Source organism: Meles meles, chromosome X (genome assembly GCF_922984935.1).
Source record: "Meles meles chromosome X, mMelMel3.1 paternal haplotype, whole genome shotgun sequence".
NCBI lineage: Eukaryota > Metazoa > Chordata > Mammalia > Carnivora > Mustelidae > Meles > Meles meles.
In genome coordinates, this window is record NC_060087.1 from 36,847,719 (window position 1) to 36,867,244 (window position 19,526).

General features: G+C 48.8%; 1 long non-coding RNA gene across 2 annotated transcripts in view; it reads right to left on the minus strand.

Moving 5' to 3' along the window:
- Nucleotides 1-488: 488 nt before the first annotated feature.
- Nucleotides 489-19,526, minus strand: part of LOC123934431 — a 33,084-nt gene continuing 14,046 nt past the window's right edge. The window contains exons 4-5 of one of the 2 annotated variants that reach the window (XR_006816795.1): nucleotides 16,476-16,542; nucleotides 489-969 (exon numbers count right to left, since the gene is read on the minus strand). This is a non-coding gene — a long non-coding RNA (uncharacterized LOC123934431). Of the gene's footprint in view, nucleotides 970-3,349; nucleotides 6,223-16,475; nucleotides 16,543-19,526 lie in introns of those variants that run through there. The other variant, XR_006816796.1, reaches the window with a different exon arrangement.

A 19,526-nucleotide genomic window follows, 5' to 3' on the forward strand; every position in this document is an offset into this window, starting at 1 on the left:
GGTGGGAGAAAGTGTCTATGTAGAGCCAGAGGCCATGGGTGTAAACAGGAGAGCTGTGGGAGGGAGCAGCCTTCCATAATGAAAGGCCAAGGGAAGGAGGGAGAGAGGGCAAGGGAGGAATCGGGAGACCCAGCATAAAATGCAGCTAGCACTGAGAGGCAGGCTGCAGGAATTCTGCTTATGCTCCCCGCTGCCTTCTGAGGCCCACTGCAGCAGCACAAACCCCCAACCCCCAAACACACACCGTCTTTGGTAACAATAATCCCTGTCTTCTGGTTCACCAGGCACCTGTGAATTATAACCTTCTGAAATTCAATGAGCTCGAAACTTCTGTTGCTTGGACTCAGTGGGCTTCTAAATAATACGCCTTCCAATCAAAGCTTCCCTTCTCATTTTACTTTAAAAACATATATATTTTTTTAAGATTTCATTTATTTATTTGACAGAGGGAGAGAGAGAGCACAAGTAGGGGGAACAGCAGGCAGAGGGAGAGGGAGAAGCAGGCTCCCCACTGAGCTGGGACACGGACATGGGGATCCAGGGCATGCGATTCCGGGGAGAGTGGGGGCTGGACAAGTCAAAAGCCCAGCTCCTGGTTAAGTTTGCCAACGCCACTGCCAAACTCGCTGCAAGAGAAGTCAGTAACTCCAGAGACGAGGGAGTTTGGAAGAGAGAAAGGGAGAAATTTATTTCGGTTGCTGGCAACTGGGGGCTGGAGGCAGGCTCAAGTGACCTCCCCACCTGCGGGATGGAAACCTCGTTTGATAAAGAGAGGTCTGGGGGATAAGTTCGAGACAGCAGTCAGGGAGTGCGTGATCCCGCGTGGGGGTGGGCCAGTGCTCAGCCCATGATCCCGGGCCAGGAAGGGGACGTGTGGGGTGTGGCCTTCTAGGCATTCCGTTGGTATCTGGACTTTTCTGGTCTGGTGGTTGGAATGTTCCAGTCATTGCAAAACATCTTCGTCAATGCCTCAAGAAAGTGCGATAAGAAATAAGCACAATGGGTTTTAGTTAGAGCCTGAGTTAAGCGGCTTGTCTATTTCTGGTTTTAATTGTTGGGATCTATAGTTGAGCCACAGGGCTCCCTGACAAAACAGCATGTATCCACCGTTATAGTATCACACAGACTAACTGCGGTGCCCAAAACCTCCTCTGCGCTCTGCCTATTCTTCCCTCCCCGCTAAGCTCTGGCAACCACCGATTCTTTCACTGTCTCCATAGTTTCGTCTTTTCCAGAATGTCATAGAGTTGGACTCATGCCGTATGTAGCCTTCTCAGATTGGCTTCCTTCACTTAGTAATTCAATTTTTTTCATTAGTTTTAGAGGTAGAATTTAGTGATTCATCTATTGTATAGACCAGCCAGTGCTCATGTCATCAATGATGCCCATCCCCCAGGGACCCCATCCTCCCCAACCCCCCCCTCAATCTGCTTCAATGATAGACATTTCCTGTTTACATTTTCCCGCCCTTTCTCTCCTCTAGTGGACACGCTACATCATACCCTCCAACTGAGGGAAAAAGCTTATTTGGGGCCTCCCAATAAATTGGAATCAAATGTTTTTGCTTTGGGAAAAGGGGAAATGACAGCGACTAAATCCTGGAACCTAGAAATCCCAGCATTTCTCACTGTAGTCACAGTCCAACCAGTTCTAAAGCGTTCTCTGACTTCATTTTCCAGAGCAGGGATGTTTAAAGCCTGGGGAACACATGTTCTGAGTGGCGCCTGCTTCACCCAAGGACTGGGCATGCCCACGAGCCTGGCATCCATGGAACCATCCCTAACGGCTGCCTCTCCTCACTCTGGGTGGCATGGTCCCATCTGCAGTAAGTAGAAGCCAATCATATTCTGCATCGAGGCAAAACCATGAGGGCCTGTTTCAGGAGCACTTGCAAAGACTCCTTGCCCTCTTTCCATGGAAGTCAAGAGCAAGGTCAAGACTCTGCACCATTCTCCCATCACCTGTAATAATGGCAGCAATAGCAGTGGCCATTTACGGAGTGCTAATTATATACCAGGCGCCTTGCTAAGTACTTCATACGCATTTATTTAATCCTCCCAATATAATGAGGTCGTATCCCCCATTTTATAACCGAAGAAGCTGAGTCACAGGAAAATTGTTACATGCTCAAGGTCACACAGCTTAGAAGTGGTCTACCCAGGATTTGAGTCCAGAAAGTCTAGTTGCAGGGTTCAACTGTGAACCACCGCACTGTGATGGGGGAAGATATTAGTTATATGTTGTTGTGTACCAAATGACTCCAAAACTCAGTGGCTTAAAATAATTGGACAGTTATCATGGCACGCAATTCCTAAGGGTCGGGGATCTGGGTGTTCTGGCTCAGAGGGTCTTGGGGGGAAGGCTGCTCTCAAACTATACCCTCCCAAGACTTGACTGAACAGAGAGGATCTGCTTCTAAGCTCATTCGTGTGGCTGGTGGCCGGGGGCCTGAGTTCCTTGCCACATTGGCTTTTCCATAGGGCTGCTCTGGACAAGGCTTCCCCAGTGTTACGTACGGAGGGGGAGAAAGAGACAGATACTGATAGATGAGCCACTCTACCTTTTATGACCTAGTCTTCCAATCACACATCATCACTTCTGCCTTCTTCTATTTATTAATCCAACCTACACCCAACGAGAGGATTACACAAAGGCTCGAATACCAGGAAGCAGAGATTACTAGATGCCATCTTGGAGGCTGGCTACCACAGCTAAGCAGGAAAAGGACCTTGCCCTCAGAAAATCCTAAAGCCTGCTTTAGAGTTGATACTGTGCAAATGTTTGTCGCCACTCAACACACCCTCACCCTGTGTCTGACACATTTCACCAAGCACTATGGAAAGAGGTAGACTCATCTAGAACATGAGCTCTGTGGGGTCACGCTCTCCATCTCAGGCAACATAAGGTTGTCAGGCTTCCAAGAATATTTTTAATTGACACTAAAGATGTCAAAGATGCACTCACTGCCTTGGGAAGTTCACAACCTAGATTTAGAGTAATCTTAATTACATTTTATTTGCATACCTTTTGTGGTAAAATATACATCACATAAAATTTCCACTTGAACCATTTTTTTTAAAGATTTTATTTATTTATTTGACAGATAGAGATCACAAGTAGGGAGAGAGGCAGGCAGAGAGAGAGAGAGAGGAGGAAGCAGGCTCCCTGCCAAGCAGAGAGCCCGATGCGGGGCTCGATCCCAGGACCCTGGGATCATGACCTGAGCGAAAGGCAGAGGCTTTAACCCACTGAGCCACCCAGGCGCCCCTTGAGCCATTTTTTTTAAGATTTTTTATTTCATTTATCTGACAGGCAGAGATCACAAGTAGGCAGAGAGGCAGGCAGAGAGAGAGGAGGAAGCAGGCTCTCCGCGGAGCAGAGAGCCCAATGCGGGGTTCGATCCCAGTATCCTGGGATCATGACCTGAGCCAAAGGCAGAGGCTTTAACCCACTGAGCTACGCAGGCGCCCCTTGAACCATTTTTCGAATGTACCATTAGTGGCATTAAGTACATTCACGATGTTGAGTGACCATCACTGCCACCCACCTCCAGAACTTTCTCACCATCCCAAATTGAAAAATCTGTATCCATTAAACAGTAATTCCCCATTTCTCACTCGCACCCCACCCCTGGCAACCACCTTTCTGCTTTCTATGAGTCTGGTAAGCTCTGGGTACCTGATACAAGGGGAATCCTATAATATTTGTCCTTTTGTGTCTGGTTTAAATTAGCCTAAAAAGTCTTCAACGTTCATCCATATTGTAGAACCTGTCAGAATTTCCTTCCTTTCTTTTTTATTTATTTATTTTTATTATTTGTTTTAATTTCCTTCCTTTCTGAGGCTGAATAATATTCCATTGGATGCGTATGCCACATTTTGGCATTCATCCCATCACTGGACGTTTCGGTGGTTTCCACCTTTGGGCCATTGTGATCAATGCTGTTACTAACATGGGTGTGCGAATCTGTTTGAGTCCCAGCTTGCAATTCTTTGGGGGACATATCCTGAAATGGAATTATTGGATCATATGGTAAGCCTACGCTTTTTTTTTTTTAAATGTCTAATTGCTTGAGGAACCACCATATTGTGTTCTTAACGACCTAGTGCTAATACACACTATTGTTTTGGGGGCCCCCGTGCTAAATCCTTTACACACGTTATCTGAAACCGGCACCGCGAGGAAGTGTTATTACTCTCACTTTTCAACGGATGAGTTCATTTGCTCAATATCACACAATCAGTTCGAAGACAAAATCAACACCAGTGGATCGCCGAGCAAGGCAAATGGCTCCAAACCCAGCTGAAGAAAACACAGATTCAGTGCAAGAAACTCGAGGCCACAGAGTGTGGTTGGCTATGGGAAGTTTCCTAAAAGTAAGCGGTGAACCAAAATTTTGAGGATGTTCCATGATCAGGCATCCTGCTGCAGATCAGGGCACAAGCTTGCTTTGAACCCTGAGGGTCTGTGTGTGAGTCTCTTCTCTGCGCTTGCCAGGAGCTCTGTACAGCTTTGCCGTCCAGAGGAACTTTTGAGAACATCAGAGCAGAGAGGCTGGTACCAGAGCCTTAACCCCAGCTGAGCTGTCTCTTGTTCTGGGTCCGCTCGGAGTGGCTGTCTCGGCTCGAATGGGCTGCGTGTTGCTTCTAGAATCCAAAATGACACTTTGGACAGCATCATTTGCCACCCCGAAATATGTCTCTTCGGCATAAGGAATCCTAATGGGTGGATTATTTTCAAGGAACTGCCAACAAGTGCCGCTCGGGGAACTCAGGAGCCGCCACCCTTTTGTAAGAGAGGTTTACAGGTGTCAGGGACATCTCCATTTGCAAGTGTGTCTCTCTGGCTGTACCAGGAAGAGGGAGATGACTCTGAATCCCTAGAAGCTCACCCATGGAGATGGCCGTGATTTTAATCTGTGTAACAACCTTACCCCTGTTGACTGTGCTTTTTCAGATCAGCTCCCGTAACGGACTCCCCACGCCCAGCAGCTTTTGTCTATCATTGGAGGTGGTATTTAAGGGGCTGGCTTCTGCCATTTTGGGGGAGTTACTCAGTTTTCCTAGGTGTCTCTCATGTATACGGGAGGTACGCATGTTATTAAACTTCTGTTTGTTTTTCTCCTGTTACTCTGTCCTGTACTACAAGGGGGTCTCAGCCAAGAGCCTAGAAGGAAAGAAGGGAACTTTATTCCACTGTTTCAATATGAAACACCGTGCCTTTTTCTTGACGGTTAAGTGGTACGAGGGGTTCCAACTGGTGTTTCACGTTGGGGGGGGCATCCCCTCCAGGTAGTGGAAATTTCTGTAGGTGAACAGTGATTCCAGTTTTGAAGTAGCGATCAGAAAGGCAAATGAAGGAAGAGAATGGCATTCGAGGCAGAATAAGGTCAGAGACTCCATGACACAGAAAAGCCAAATCCAAATGATTTACCAAGTCGATGCGGGAAGAGAAGAGGCTGGTTCACTTTGGAGGGCTCGCCGGACACAGGATATAGTTGTCTTCGTGGCTCAGATTTATCACAGTGAAGGGACACGAAGCCCAATCAGCACAGGAAAAAGGTGCATGGGGCCAAGCCCAAGGGAAACCAGACATAAGCTTCCAAGACTCCTTTTCTCTTGGGGTCACACAGGACGTGCCTACCTCCCCCCAGCAACGTGTAGTGATGATGTGTGCGAAAGGGTGTCTACCAGGGAATCCCGTTACGGACTGGCCACGCTGGGGGTGGGGGGTTGCTCAGGTAGGCACACTTTGCCTGGCATGTACCCACATTCCTGCCTTCCAGGAGGAAAGCAAGAGTTCAGCGTGAACCCCACTGTTCACGTAGAGTCTAGGCACAGTGAGCCACTCTCATCAGGTAGGGAATGGTGGGAACCCTCTCCAAATCCCGATTCCCAGGCACTAGTCAAGGGCCAGCCTGGGTAGCTGGCCTTTCTAGGGAGAAGTAGTCAGTCCTGCCATGTGAACTCCTCTTTGCACAACAGGAATCCCACGGAGCGCCTCGGACAGGTCCACGAGGGAGAGCCACAAGGGAGATGCACGAGATGTCTGTCCCAGTCCTATTTATGGGGGCAGGGATGCCCGGGCACTCTGGGAGTTTGTCACTGGGACAGGGGTCATGGTTCAGGACAGTGAAGGTGTATCCTGGTATATCCCACAGCGATCAGAAGCAATGGATTACACGTACACGTAGTAATAGGAACGGATCTGAAAAACTTAATCCTTAGTGGAAAAAAAAGGTAAGAACCAAGATGATATATACGAGCCAACACCATTAATGTAAATTCAAAATACATACAGGCACAGTTCATATAAATTTCAAAAACAGGAAATGTGACTTGGGAAGTTAGAAGTCTGGATACAAATTACCCTCAGAGAGGTAATGACTGGAAAGGGGTACAAGGCGTTCCCAGAGCACTGGTCAGATTCTCTCTCTCTCCAGCTGGGAACCAGTTATAACGGTGTGTTCATTTTGTGAAAATTGAGCCAGCTGGGCCCTCAGGATTTGTGCATTTTTCCATGTGTTACATGGCTATACAATTCACATTAAAACAAAAAACACTTTGGGGTGCCTGGGTGGCTCAGTCGGTTAAGCATCTGTCTTTGGTTCCTATCACGATCCTGGGGTCCTGGGATGGAGCCCCACGTCACTGGGCTCCCAGCTCAGGGGGGAGCCTGCATCTCCCTCTCCCTCTGCCCTCACCCCTCCCCCTCTTCGTGCTTGCTCTCTCTAGAGCTCTCTTTCTCTCTCTGAAATAAATAAAATGTTAAAAAAAATAACATGTTTATGGAAAAGATCCCATATAAAGGAAAAGATCTACATTAAAATGACTGTCTCTGGGGAAAGGGAGGGGGCCAGGACCAGAGAGAAGATGAATACACACGCGCACGCATGCGCACATGCACACAACAGGCCTTAACGGGGATCGGTGTTGTTAATCTGACTCAAACAGAAGAGGCTTGTTAATTCGCCTCCCTGCACCTGGGGTTAAGAAAAAAAAAAAAAAAAGATCCTAAAAAGCTTGCCTTGTGAGCTCACTGTTCGGAAGGACTCTATTTCTTGGCAGTGTTTATGAGGCCATCTCTGTCTACCCAGTTTCCTAAGAGATTAGGGACCCCCACCGCAACATCGTCTCCAACCTGGAAGAGCTCTAGGGGTTACCTAGCCGTGCTGAGATCCCAGAGGGCCGCAGAGGCTGCTCTGGTCAAGGCTATCCTTGCTGAGTGACTTTACAGTTAAGAAGAAAGATGCATTCTCATCAAATCCCCGGAAAGATTTAAGAGCGCTTTGCAAGTTCTCCCAGGAGCGGCCTCCGAATACCCTAGAGGGCTCATTAAAGGCCAAGGTGGTGGGCCCCACCCCCAGAGCTCTGATTCAATTGGTCTAAGGGGGAGGCCAGGAGAATTTGTATTTCTTTTTCTTTTTTTTATTAAAGATTTTTATTTATTTATTTGACAGAGAGACACAGTGAGAGAGGGAACACAGACAGGACGAGTGGGAGAGGGAGAGATAGGCTTCCTGCCGAGCAGGGAGCCTGATGCGGGGCTCAATCCCAGGACCTCCTCCCCGCCAAAGGTAGATGTTCAACAACTGAGTGACCCAGGTGCCCCAGAATTTGTGTTTCTAACAAGGTCGCAAGTGCTGCTGTTGCTGGTGGTCTTGGAACCTCACTTTGAGAACCACAGATGCTACAGCTACCAGCCGTTTCCGATTAACAAGCTTTCCTCCCCCAGAGCTTCCCCAGGCTACAAAACAAACCTCAGCCCAGACTGTGCTCTAACCAGATGGTGCGACCCTGAGAAATGGAGCTGATTGCATAAACAAAGCGAGAAACTCGAGAAGCAAGGATCTGTAGTCTTGGAGACATCAACGGGCCACCTCGGCAACCAGCGCAACCAACCCTCCATCCGAAACAAGAGGTGGTAGTCTGAGCGTTCGGCTGAGCAATGTGGGCCATGGCCAAGCCCGTCAGAGTGGGAGTCTCAGGGAAATGTGAGTACATGTCCAAGAAGGTCAGGGCGTGATGACCCCGCTCGAGGACAGAACATGTTGTGAAAGAGAATGGTCAGCAGGGAGGGTAGACCAGGGCTTCCTAACCTCCTCACACGCAGAAAACGATAACATTTGCCTCATTCATTTCAGAGGGTCAGTAAAAGGCTTGGTTAAAAAAAAGATAAACGATTCCATTTCCTTTACAATATATAATTGTGGTAATAAAAAAGAATTTGGTCATGATAGAAAACATAGAATTTGTATAAAATGCAAATAAAACTATAAGTGGGGCACCTGGGTGGCCCAGTCCGTTAAGCGTCTGCCTTCAGCTCAGGTCATGATCCCGGGGTCCTGGGATTACATTGAGCTCTCTGCTCAGCAGGTAGCCTGCTTCTCCCTCTCCCTCTGCTCCTCCCCCTGGCTCGTTCTTTCTCTCTCACTTGCAAATAAATAAAATCTTTAAAAAATAAAAAAAAAATAAGGAAGTGTACAACCATCAGTTCCTGGGGGGGACTTGCAACTCATTCTAAGCACCTAAGGAGCCACAGCACCCTCGCCAGGAAGCTCTGTTCCTAGTGTTCCACCTGCCAGAGGCAAGAGCCAAGCTGACCGAGGGGTCCCTGCGTGGTGGGGTATGGGTTCCTCACAGCTGTGTAACAAAACTCAGCTGCTTAAAACAATACTGAACACTCTACCATCTTCCAGTGTCTGTGAGTCCAGAGGCTGGGAGAGCCTCCCAGGGTGATTCTGATTCGGGGTCTCCCATGAGGTTGCAGTTAAGACTGGACTGCAGGGGCGCCTGGGTGGCTCAGTGGGTTAAGCCTCTGCCTTCGGCTCAGGTCATGATCTCAGGGTCCTGGGATCGAGCCCCACATCGGTCTCTCTGCTCAGCAGGGAGCCTGCTTCCCCCTCTCTCTCTACTTGCCTCTCTATCTACTTGTGATCTCTCTATATACATCAAATAAATAAAATCTTTAAAAAAAAAAAAAAGACTGGACTGCAGTCTCTGAGGACTCCACTGGCTGGAGCATCCACTTCCAAGATGGCTGACTCACATGACTGGCAAGTCAACACTGGTTGTTGGCAGGAGACTTCAGTTCCTCACCACGTGGACCTCTCTTTAGGACTGTGGGAGTATCTTCACAACATGGCATCTGGCTCTCCCGAGAAAAAAAATGACTCATGGGGCACCTGGGTGGCTCAGTGGGTTGAGCCAGCCTCTGCCTTCGGCTCAGGTCATGATCTCAGGGTTCTGGGATCGAGCACCACATCGGGCTCTCTGCTCAGCGGGAAGACTGCTTCCCCCTCTCTCTCTCTCCCTGTCTCTCTGCCTACTTGTGATCTGTCAAATAAATAAATAAATAAATGAATCTTTAAAAAAAAAAAGAAAGGAAAGAAAAAAACGACCCAAGAGAGAACAAAGTAGAAGCTACAGTTTCTCTTATGGCCTAACATCAGAAATCACGCATCAGAAGTCACGCACTGTCACTTCTTCAGCATCCTATTAGCTACACTGCCAGCCCTATTCATTGAGGGAGGGTTGTATACGAGAGAAGGGATACCCCGAGGCCTACATTTGGGGCCAACTTTGAGATTCCTGCCACAGGCGGCCTCTGGGGGGTGCGCTAGGGCTCTGCACACAGACGTGGGCCTGCAAAAAAGATTCCTCTGGGCGACCCTCCTTCCTGCACTCTGATTTTGTGCTCGCTTTATCAGTTAGGATTAGGTGTGGCTGTTAAACGGAACACCAAGTGCTTTAAACAAGATAGAAGTTTCTCTTTCTTTTAAAAGCAGTCCAGAGATAAGCAAACCAAGGCCTCCTGGGTGGCTCCACAGGCCTCTGGGAGCCGGGTTCATTCTTTCTTTCTATGCTGTCATCCTCATTGCAGGGCTTCCCTCCCTCAGATCACGAGGCTGCTGGGAGTCCCACACCCACATTCTAGGTGGGAAGTAGGGGAACTGCAAGGGACCACCAAGGAGCTTTCCTAGAAACCCCACCCACCAGCTGCCCACCTCAGCGGTCATCCCTAGCTGCAAGGGAGTCTGGGAATGTCATTTTCTTTTTTTTTTTTAAGATTTTATTTATTTATTTGACAGAGAGATCACAAGTAGGTAGAGAGGCAGGCAGAGGGAGAGGGAGAAGCAGTCTCCCCGCTGAGCAGAGAGCTGGATGTGGGGCTCAATCCCAGGACCCTGGGATCATGACCTGAGCTGAAGGCAGAGGCTTTAACCCACTGAGCCACCCAGGCGCCCCGGAATGTCATTTTCTATCTGGCTTATCAGGATGCTGTTGGCGAGGGGGAAGAGGAGAAAGGGGATTGGGTAGGCATGCTTGCAGCCGGGGCTCACCGGCACAAGAGCACAAGGCTCCAGGGGTCCCAGACAGACCAGGTTTGGCCACTTGGCCGCTGATAAAACCCAAAGGCAGAGAAACGAATGAAGGTGAAACAAGAAAGGACTTTATTTCAGTGAGGCCACCACCGGGCAGACTAGTGTCTCAAAGACTGTCTCCGAAGTGCCAAGCATACTTCCAGGTTTATCTAAGGAAACGGTGGGGTTGGGGGGGGGGGGCGCCTGGCTGTTTCAGTCAGAAGAGCTCATGACCCTTCGTTCCAGGGTCGTGGGTTTGAGCTCCACAAAGGGTGTAAAGATGACTAAAAAACTAAACTTAAAAAAAAAAAAAAAGACAAAAAAATGCGGGTCAAAGGTGGGTGGGTGTGGGCCTGAGGGCAGTGAGGTCAAAGGGACCACTGTCTTGGAGTCAGCCAGGGGCGGATCTTGCTGGCTCAGGGCAGTCCTTGTTGCTTGAGGGGGTAGTGTCATTGCCCATCAGGGAATGCTTTGCCCTGGGGTCTTCCACCCAAGCCAAGAGACAGGCTGGAAAGAACCCAACCAGAGAGTCCAAGGTCAAAATGGCAGCAGCTGGGGCGTCCGGCTGGCTCGGTCCGTTAAAGCTTCTGACTCTTGACTGTGGCTCAGGTCAGGCTCTGTACTGAGTGTGGAGCCTGTTTAAGATTCTAGCTCTTCCTCTGCACAACACCCTACCCCCCACCCCGCCCCGGGGTGGTTGTGTGCACTTGTGAGCTCTCTCTCTGAAAACAAATAAATATGGGGCGTCTGGGGGGCTCAGTCCATTAAGCGTCTGCCTTCGGCTCAGGTCATGATCCCGGGGTCCTGGGATCGAGCCCTGCATTGGGAGGGAGGGGGTCCCTGCTCAGCGGGAGCCTGCTTCTCCCTCCACCTGCCGCTCCCCCTGCTTGTGCTCTCTCTCTCTCTGTCAAATAATAAATAAAATCTTTTTTAAAAGTAAATAAAAATAAATAAAGAAAATAAAATGGAGGCAGCCGAAGTCCTCGTTCACGCCCACCACTTTTGCTAAGCAAACTTCCCACAAAATAATTTGGCCTCCCCGTTTCCTTTATTCAGAGTTGGGGGGCTGGCTCTCAATGGGAAAAATGGGGATTTCTGGACCATGAAAATTTATGTTCAGTGTAAACAAACCTGTACTTCTTAAAGTTCATATACTGGAATCCAGCCTACGCATCTGCCTGGGAGCCTTCGGCTATTCCGGGGTCTAGGAATCTTTCTCAGGCTGGAAGTCCTGGAGCTTGGAGTCCCCCAGCCCTTCAGGTGCACCATCTCGTCAGCTGTCTTGGGTCAGGCCACTTTTCCCAGGGCACTGCCAGGGAGCAGAGCAACCCCATGGCTTGCAGAGTGGCTGACCTCTGTCCCTGCCTCTGTCCTGGGGAGTCCCTGTCCCCTCCCATCCGCTCTAGGGGATGCCCCTCCCTCCAGGGCACCCATCATGACCTCTCAGTCAGCCCAGGCTTTCCCTAAACACCTGAAGCAGGACTTAATCCACCCAGCTTTTGCCACTCCTGCCAAGGCCCTGAGGCGAGGGCCTACAGAGGCCTGGGCTGAGAGGAAAATACTGAGAGAGCTATACAATTATAGTCCAGTACATTCTCCTGCCTCAAGTGAGACGTGGGGGCCGACCCAGGAATGCTAAGGAGCTTAACCTTTATTCTGCAGGCATCCGAAGCTACTGGAATTTTTTTTCCAGAAGGAAGTGACATGACCAGATGTGCATTTTAGGAAAATGATTCTGGGGGCAGTGGGGAGACTGAACCAGAGTGGGGAGATGTGAAAGAAAGGACACGAGTTGGGAGTGCCTGCCAGGTTCTCAGAGAGAAACAATCAGGCAGTCCAGATGAGATCTTTAAAAGGATTTGGGTGAGGGGTGCCTGGGTGGCTCCATCAGTTAAGCCCCCCGACTCTTGGTTTCACCATTCCCATTTGACAGATAAGGGAAATGAGGTCCCAAGAAGTTAGTTTGCTCCAGGACGCAAGGCTGGGAAGTGAAGTTGCTGGGATACAGACTGAGACAGTTTAGCTTCAGGCACTGGGCTCTGAATCATTATTACACTCCGCCACAGCTGTGTGACGGTCCTAGAGGTGTCACTCGTGAGGTTGGCCAGTCTTCGGCACCAAACTGTCCGACCCACAGCTTCTGGAAGGTGTTTTGCAGTGAAAACACCTGACTGCACCCTACCCCCTTGACAATAACTGATTGGGCAGGGGTCAGCCTTGGACCTGAAAAAAATAAATCCACAGGTGGAATGGTAGTGTCCCAGAGTAGATGACCCCAGAGAAGGAGATTTTCTCGCACTTGGTGATTGAAACCATGCTGGGGGATTCATCAGTTAATCACGGAAGCAGAAGCTAAAAGGTCATGATGTGGGTGGGCCATGAGTAAGCAGAAGTTAGGAGGGAACAGAAAGGATGAATGAAATGAGTAAGCAGATGTAGTCATCAGGGAAATGTAGTCATCAGGGAAAGAAGAAAGACAGCAGATTGCCCAGGAGCAAGGGAGAAGCCACAGGAGGGGTCTCAGGCGCTTGCTGCCTGGGCTCCTTTTTGCCTCTCGGGGCCCAGCAAGACCCTAAGCCCTGTCTCTCTGATTGCCCCCCATGGGACCTATAGTTGACTTCGCTGACGAGTAACTTTCCTATCACCTAAAAAGTCCCAATTCAGCTGAAGGTGTTGTCAGCAGAGACAGGGACAACAAGAAGAGGAGGGGCTACGGAAGATGTCCATGGGGGCTCGGAAAAGATCTGACATATTCTTAGAAATCTAGAAGGCCATCTGTATGCGTAGAGCTGTGCTCTTGCCCAGGAAAGGCCTAAGGGAGCCCTAATCTCTCAGCTCGGGCTGACCCTGAGACTCTGTGCAAGCAGGAAACAAAGGCTAAGGCAGAACTGTCAGCTACTAGGTTGGGCGTTGAAAGTGTGTCTTAACATACCCACAGAACCCACTGGCAATGACTGGGGGACCTCCTGCTTCCAGACACTTGAGGAAATCTCTGTCCATTCATAAGCTGACCGCTAAGCTAGCGAGCAGAGACGTCAGTGGCCACCCATGACAAAGAACATACCCTGTAGAATCAGTTCAGAAACAAGCAACGAGGATAAAGAGCAGCAACAACCAACCCTGGATGGAGGAAGACTCCGACTTCCGGGACTGTCGCATTACATTACTTGAAGTGTCCAGGGCCCCTGGGTGGCTCAGTCGGTAAAGCGTCTGCCTTCAGCTCAGGTCATGGTCCTGGAGTCCCGGGAACTTAATATTTCACGCGCTGAAAATATCTCATGAGAACAAGCTAAAGGAAAACAGAATGCTACTACGCACCAATGAGAATGGCCAAAATGAAAAAGACTGACAATGCCAAGTGCCGGCAAGAATATGGAGCCACTGCACTCGCATATGTCACTGGTGGGGATGGCAAGTGTTTTAGCAACTCTGGAAAATGGTCTGGCACTTCCTTAGCCACGTAAACAGAATTACCATACGATTCAGCTACTCTGTTCTTATTTACCCAAGAGCAATGGGTAAATGAGAAAGGAGGCCACACAAAGACACGTATACAAATGTTCACTGCAGCTGTATTCCTAATAGCTTAAAAAAAAAAAGTCGAAATGGCAGAAATACCCATTAATAGGTGAATGGAAAAAGGAGTTGTGGTATATCCATGCAATGGAATACTAGTCATCAATTAAAAAGAAATAAACTATTCATGCACACAACAGCATTGATAATCTCAAAATACACGCTGAACGGGGAGCCTGGGTGGCTCAGCTGTTAAGTGTCTGTCTTTCTCAGGTCATGATCCCAGAGTCCTGAGATCGAGCCCTACATCAGGCTCCCTGCTCAGTAGGAAGCCTGCTTCTCCCTCTCCGACTCCCCCTGCTTGTGTTCCCTCTCTGGCTGTCTCTGTCAAATAAATGAATAAAATCTTTAAAAAAAAATACACGCTGAACCAAAAACCAAGACACAAAAGGATCCACACTGTAGGATTCCATTGATATGGAACTATAGAAAGACAGATCTATTTTCCAATGACAGCAGGCAGATCAGTGGTTGCCTGGAAATGGGGGTGGCATTGGGAAGGGACACAACTGAACTTTTTTAGGGTAATAAAATCTTCTATACCTTATTTGTGATAGTGGTTACACTTCTGCATACATTTGTCAAAACTCATCAAAATGGTACACTTAAAACTGGCTCATTTGGGGCGCCTGAGTGGCTCAGTGGGTTAAGCCCCTGCCTTCAGCTCAGGTCATGATCTCAGGGTCCTGGGATCGAGCCCCTCATCAGGCTCTCTGCTCATCAGCAGGGAGCCTGCTTCCCCCTTTCTCTCTGCCTCCTTGTGATCTCTCTCTTTGTCAAATAAATAAAAAAAATGGCTCACTTGATTGTATGTAGCATCCATTTTAATAAAACTAGTTTATTTTTAATTTTTAAAATTTTTTATTTTTTAAAAGATTTTATATATTCCTTTGACAGAGAGAGAGAGAGAGAGCAAGCACAAGCAGGGGGAGCAGCAGAGGGAGAGGGAGAAATAGGCTCTCTGCCCAGCAGGGAGCCCAATGTGGGGCTCGATCCCAGGACCCCGGAATCATAACCTGAGCTGAAGGCAGATCATTAACCGACTGAGCCACCCAGGTACCCCAATAAAACTAGTTTTTAAAAATGAACACAGGGGCACCTGGTTGGCCCAGTAGGTTTAGTGTCTGACTAGTGATTTCGGCTTAGGTCATAACCTCAGGGGTTGAGGGATGTAGCCCAATGTAGGGGTCCCCACTCAGCTGGGGGTCGCAGGGGATTCTCTCTTCCTCTCCGTCCACCCCTCCCCCTGCCTACAGGTGCCTAAGCAAGGGCCGCTCTCTCACTCACTAAAATAAATAAATATTAAAATTTTTTTTTAAAGAATGCAGGGGGGGCGGGGCGCCTGGGTGGCTCAGCGGGTTAAAGCCTCTGCCTTCGGCTCAGATCATGATCTCAGGGTCCTGGGATGGAGCCCCGCATCGGGCTCTCTGCTTGGCAGGGAGCCTGCTTCCTCCTCTCTCTCTCTCTGCCTGCCTCACTCCCTACTTGTGATCTCTGTCTGTCAAATAAATAAATAAATAAATCGTAAAAAAAAAAAAAGAAAAAAAGAATGCAGAGGGGCACCTGGCTGGCTTACTCGGTAAAACCCGCGACACTTGATCTCAGGTAGTTGTGAGTTCAAACCCCACCTTGGGTGTAGAGATTGTTTAAAAAAAAAAAAACGTCTTGAACAAAAGGGAAGGAAATTACGAAATACGTCAGAGATGGCTGAGGAGGATGGGTTCGAGGGCACAGGTGCTAGGTCAGGCTCAGGAAGGGGCACTGCCACCCCGCCGGCCTCCGAATCAGAAAGCACGCACGGGACAGGCAGACGAAGACACGCGAGCGAAGCAGAGTTCACCAGGCCTCGGTGGAGGAGGCCAGGGTTCGTGATCCATCCACCCGACTGTGCTGTGGAAGCCTGGGGCCAGGGGAGAAGCAGGCAGCTTTGAACATGCTATTAGGAAAGGCAGGAAGCCAGCCACCTGGTTCGAATCCAAGGCTTGTCAGACACAAAGCGGGAGCTCATTAATCAGTAATGAGGCCCATCGGTGTGTTTATGGATTTTACCCTAGCAACCTGGGGGCAATGCGGGGGAGAAACATTTCAAATGCCAGTGCCTTCCCAGCCTCCTGGGCCACTGCTCAGCCCCTGAGGCCTGGCCTGTGTCCCCCGCCGACCCCCCCCCCCCCACCCTAGCCGGGTGCTGTTTCTTCTGCTCATGTGTCACTCAGCTGCTGGGCACTTGGCCACCTGGGGGGGGCCAATCCCCCATCTCCCCATCTCCCATCCCTTCCCCTCCCCCCCATTCCCCTTCTCTCCCCATCCCCCTCAGCCCCACCCCAGCCAAGGCCCAGGCTGGGGGTGTGCGTTGCCTCTGCCAGTCCTCTCTGTTCAGGGAAGAGAAGCATCCCCAGGACCTCTGGAGGCCTAGGCTTCTGTCTGCTCCCCGCCTCTCAGTCATCTCCAGGGACCTCCTCCCTCCTCCCAAGAAGGGAAACCCTCCCCGGAGGTGACTTTCAGCCGAGCACAGGCCCTTTTCCTGGTAATCCATTACCTTACATCCTGCTCTGCTGGAGTTTTTTCATCTTTAATTATCTTGTGATGACAAAATTACATGCTCTCTGGAAGACAAACAAGGTGGAAATGTATAATTCTCTGTGCTTGCACCTTCCAGAAATAACCCGTGCTCGCTCTGGTTTATATTTCTCAGGATGGATGCATGTATTCTTACCTATGAGAATGCATTCATTTTCATTTTTATATTTTAGTTTTTATTGTACTGAAATATACATAATACCAAACGTGTTTAGAATGTAAAAATGTAAACATTTAAATTTTATACAATTTAAAAATTTAAATTTACCATTTAAACCTTTTTTTTAATTAAAAAAATTTCAAGATTTTATTTATTTATTTGAGAGAGAGCTTGAGTAGGGGAAGGAGCAGAAGGAGAAGGACAAGCACAGGGAGCTGGACGTGGAGCTTGATCCCAGGACCTTGAGATCAGGACCCGAACTAAAGTTAGAAGCTTAACTGACTGAGCCACTCAGGTGTCCCCATTTTGGCCATTTTTTTAAAGATTTAAAAAAAAATATATTTTATTTATTTGACAGACAGAAATCACAACTAGGCAGAGAGGCAGGCAGAGAGGAGGAAGCAGGCTCCCCGCGGAGCAAAGAGCCCGATGCGGGGCTTGATCCCAGGACCCTGGGATGACCTGAGCTGAAGGCAGAGGCTTTAACCCACTGAGCCACCCAGGCACCCCTTTTTTTAAGATTTTATTTAGCTATTTGACAGAGCAAGAGAGCGAGCACAAGCAGGGGAGCAGCAGAGGGAGAGGGAGAAGCAGGTTCCCGGTTGAGCAGGGAGCCCGATGTGGGTGAGACTCCATCCCGGGACCCCAGAATCATGACCTGAGCCCAAGGCAGACACTTAGCTGACTGAGCCCCCTAGGTGCCCCCCATTTTGGCCATATTTAAGCATACAGTTCAGTGGCATTAAGCACATTCACATTGTTGTGGAACCATCACCACCACCTATCTCCAGAACTTTCTTACCTTCCCCAACTGAAACTCTGTCCCAATTAAACACTAACTCCCCATTCTCCGCTCCCCCCAGGCCCTAGCACCCAGAGACTTCGTGTCTCTGCAACTTTGGCTACTCCAGGGAGTTCATACAATATGAATGAGTAGAATCATACAATATTTGTCCTTTTTTTTTTTTTAAGTTTTTATTTATTTAAGTTATCTCTCTGCCCAGTGTGGGGCTTGAACTCAAGATGCTAAGATCAAGAGTTGCAAGCTCCTTTGACTGAGCCAGCCGGGCTCCCCATATTTGTCCTTTTATGTCTGGTTTATTTCATTTGGCATACTTCAAAAATTTTTTTAAGATTTTATTTATTTATCACAGACAAAGATCACAAGTAGGCAGAGAGTGAGGAGGAGGCAGGCTCCCTGCTAAGCAGAGAGCCTAATGCAGGGCTTGATCCCAGGACCCTGGGATCATGACCTGAGCTGAAGGCAGAGGCTCTAACCCACTGAGCCACCCAGGCGCCCCTCAAAAAAAATTTTTTTTTTTCTTAAAGATTTTATTTATTTATTTGACAGAGAGAAATCACAACTAGGCAGAGAGGCAGGGAGGGTGGGGGGGGAAGCAGGCTCCCTGCTGAGCAGAGAGCCCGATGTGGGACTCGATCCCAGGACCCTGAGATCATGACCTGAGCCGAAGGCAGCGGCTTAACCACTGAGCCACCCAGGCGCCCCCAAAAATTTTTTTTAAATATTTTATTTATTTATTTGACAGGCAGAGATCACAAGTAGGCAGAGAGGCAGGCAGAGAGAGGAAGCAGGCTCCCTACTGAGCAGAGAGCCTGATATGGGGCTTGATCCTGAGACCCTGGGATCATGACCTAAGATGAAGGCAGAGGCTTTAACCCACTGAGCCACCCAGGCGCCCCCCCCTCAAATTTTTTAAAAAAGATTTTATGTGTGAGAGAGAGAGAGAGCGCGCGCATGCGAGTGCATAAGCGACGGGGAGGGGCAGAGGGATAGGGAGAAGCAGACTCTCCTGCGGAGCAGGGATCCCAATACATGGCTTGATCCCAAGACCCTGGGATCACAACCCCAGCCGAGCGCAAATGCCCAACCAACTGAGCCACCCAGGAGCCCCATGTATTCAAATTTCATCCATGTTGTAGCATGTGTCAGAATTTCATTCTTTTTTAAGGCTGACTGATATTCCATTATATGGCTAGACTGCATTTTCTTTATCCATATTCATCCACTGATGGACATTTGGATTGTTTTCACAAAAATGTATTCTTAGATATAAGACTACATATATTTTTTAAGATTTTATTTATTTGTCAGAGAGAGAGAGAGCACAAGCTGGGGGAGCGGCAGGCAGAGGGAGAAGCAGGCTCCCAGCTGAGCAGGGAGCCCGATGCAGGACTCAATCCCAGGAGCCTGGGATCATGACCTGAGCTAAAGCCAGATGCTTAACCAACTGAGCCACCCAGGCGTTCCACAAGAATATTCTTGGGGTGACTGGCTGGCTCAGTGGAGCATGTGACCTTTGAACTCAGGGTCCTGAGTTTGAACCCCACCTTGGGTGTAGAGATTACCTAAAAAAAAAAAAAAAGTTAAAATAAAGAAAAGAATATATTCTTTTTTTTTTTTAATTATTTATTTACTTATTTGACAGAGAGAGATCACAAGTAGGCAGAGAGGCAGGCAGAGAGAGAGGAGGAAGCAGGCTCCCTGCTGAACAGAGAGCCCGATGTGGGGCTCCATCCCAGGACCCCGGGATCATGACCTGAGCTGAAGGCAGAGGCTTTAACCCACTGAGCCACCCAGGTGCCCCAAGAAAAGAATATATTCTTATATGAAAGAATGTCAATCCTGTCGATTCTCTCTCTCAGCCCAATTTAGTTTTTATACAGAAGAGATCAGTGGGCATGCCTTCTCTCCTTCCATGTCCATAATCTTTTTTTTTTTTTTAAAGATTATTTGAGAGAGAGAGAAAGCGCGTGTTTACGTGCGCACGCAAGCAGGGAGGAGGGGGCAGAGGGAGAGGGAGAAGCAGGCTCTCCACTGAGTTGGGAACC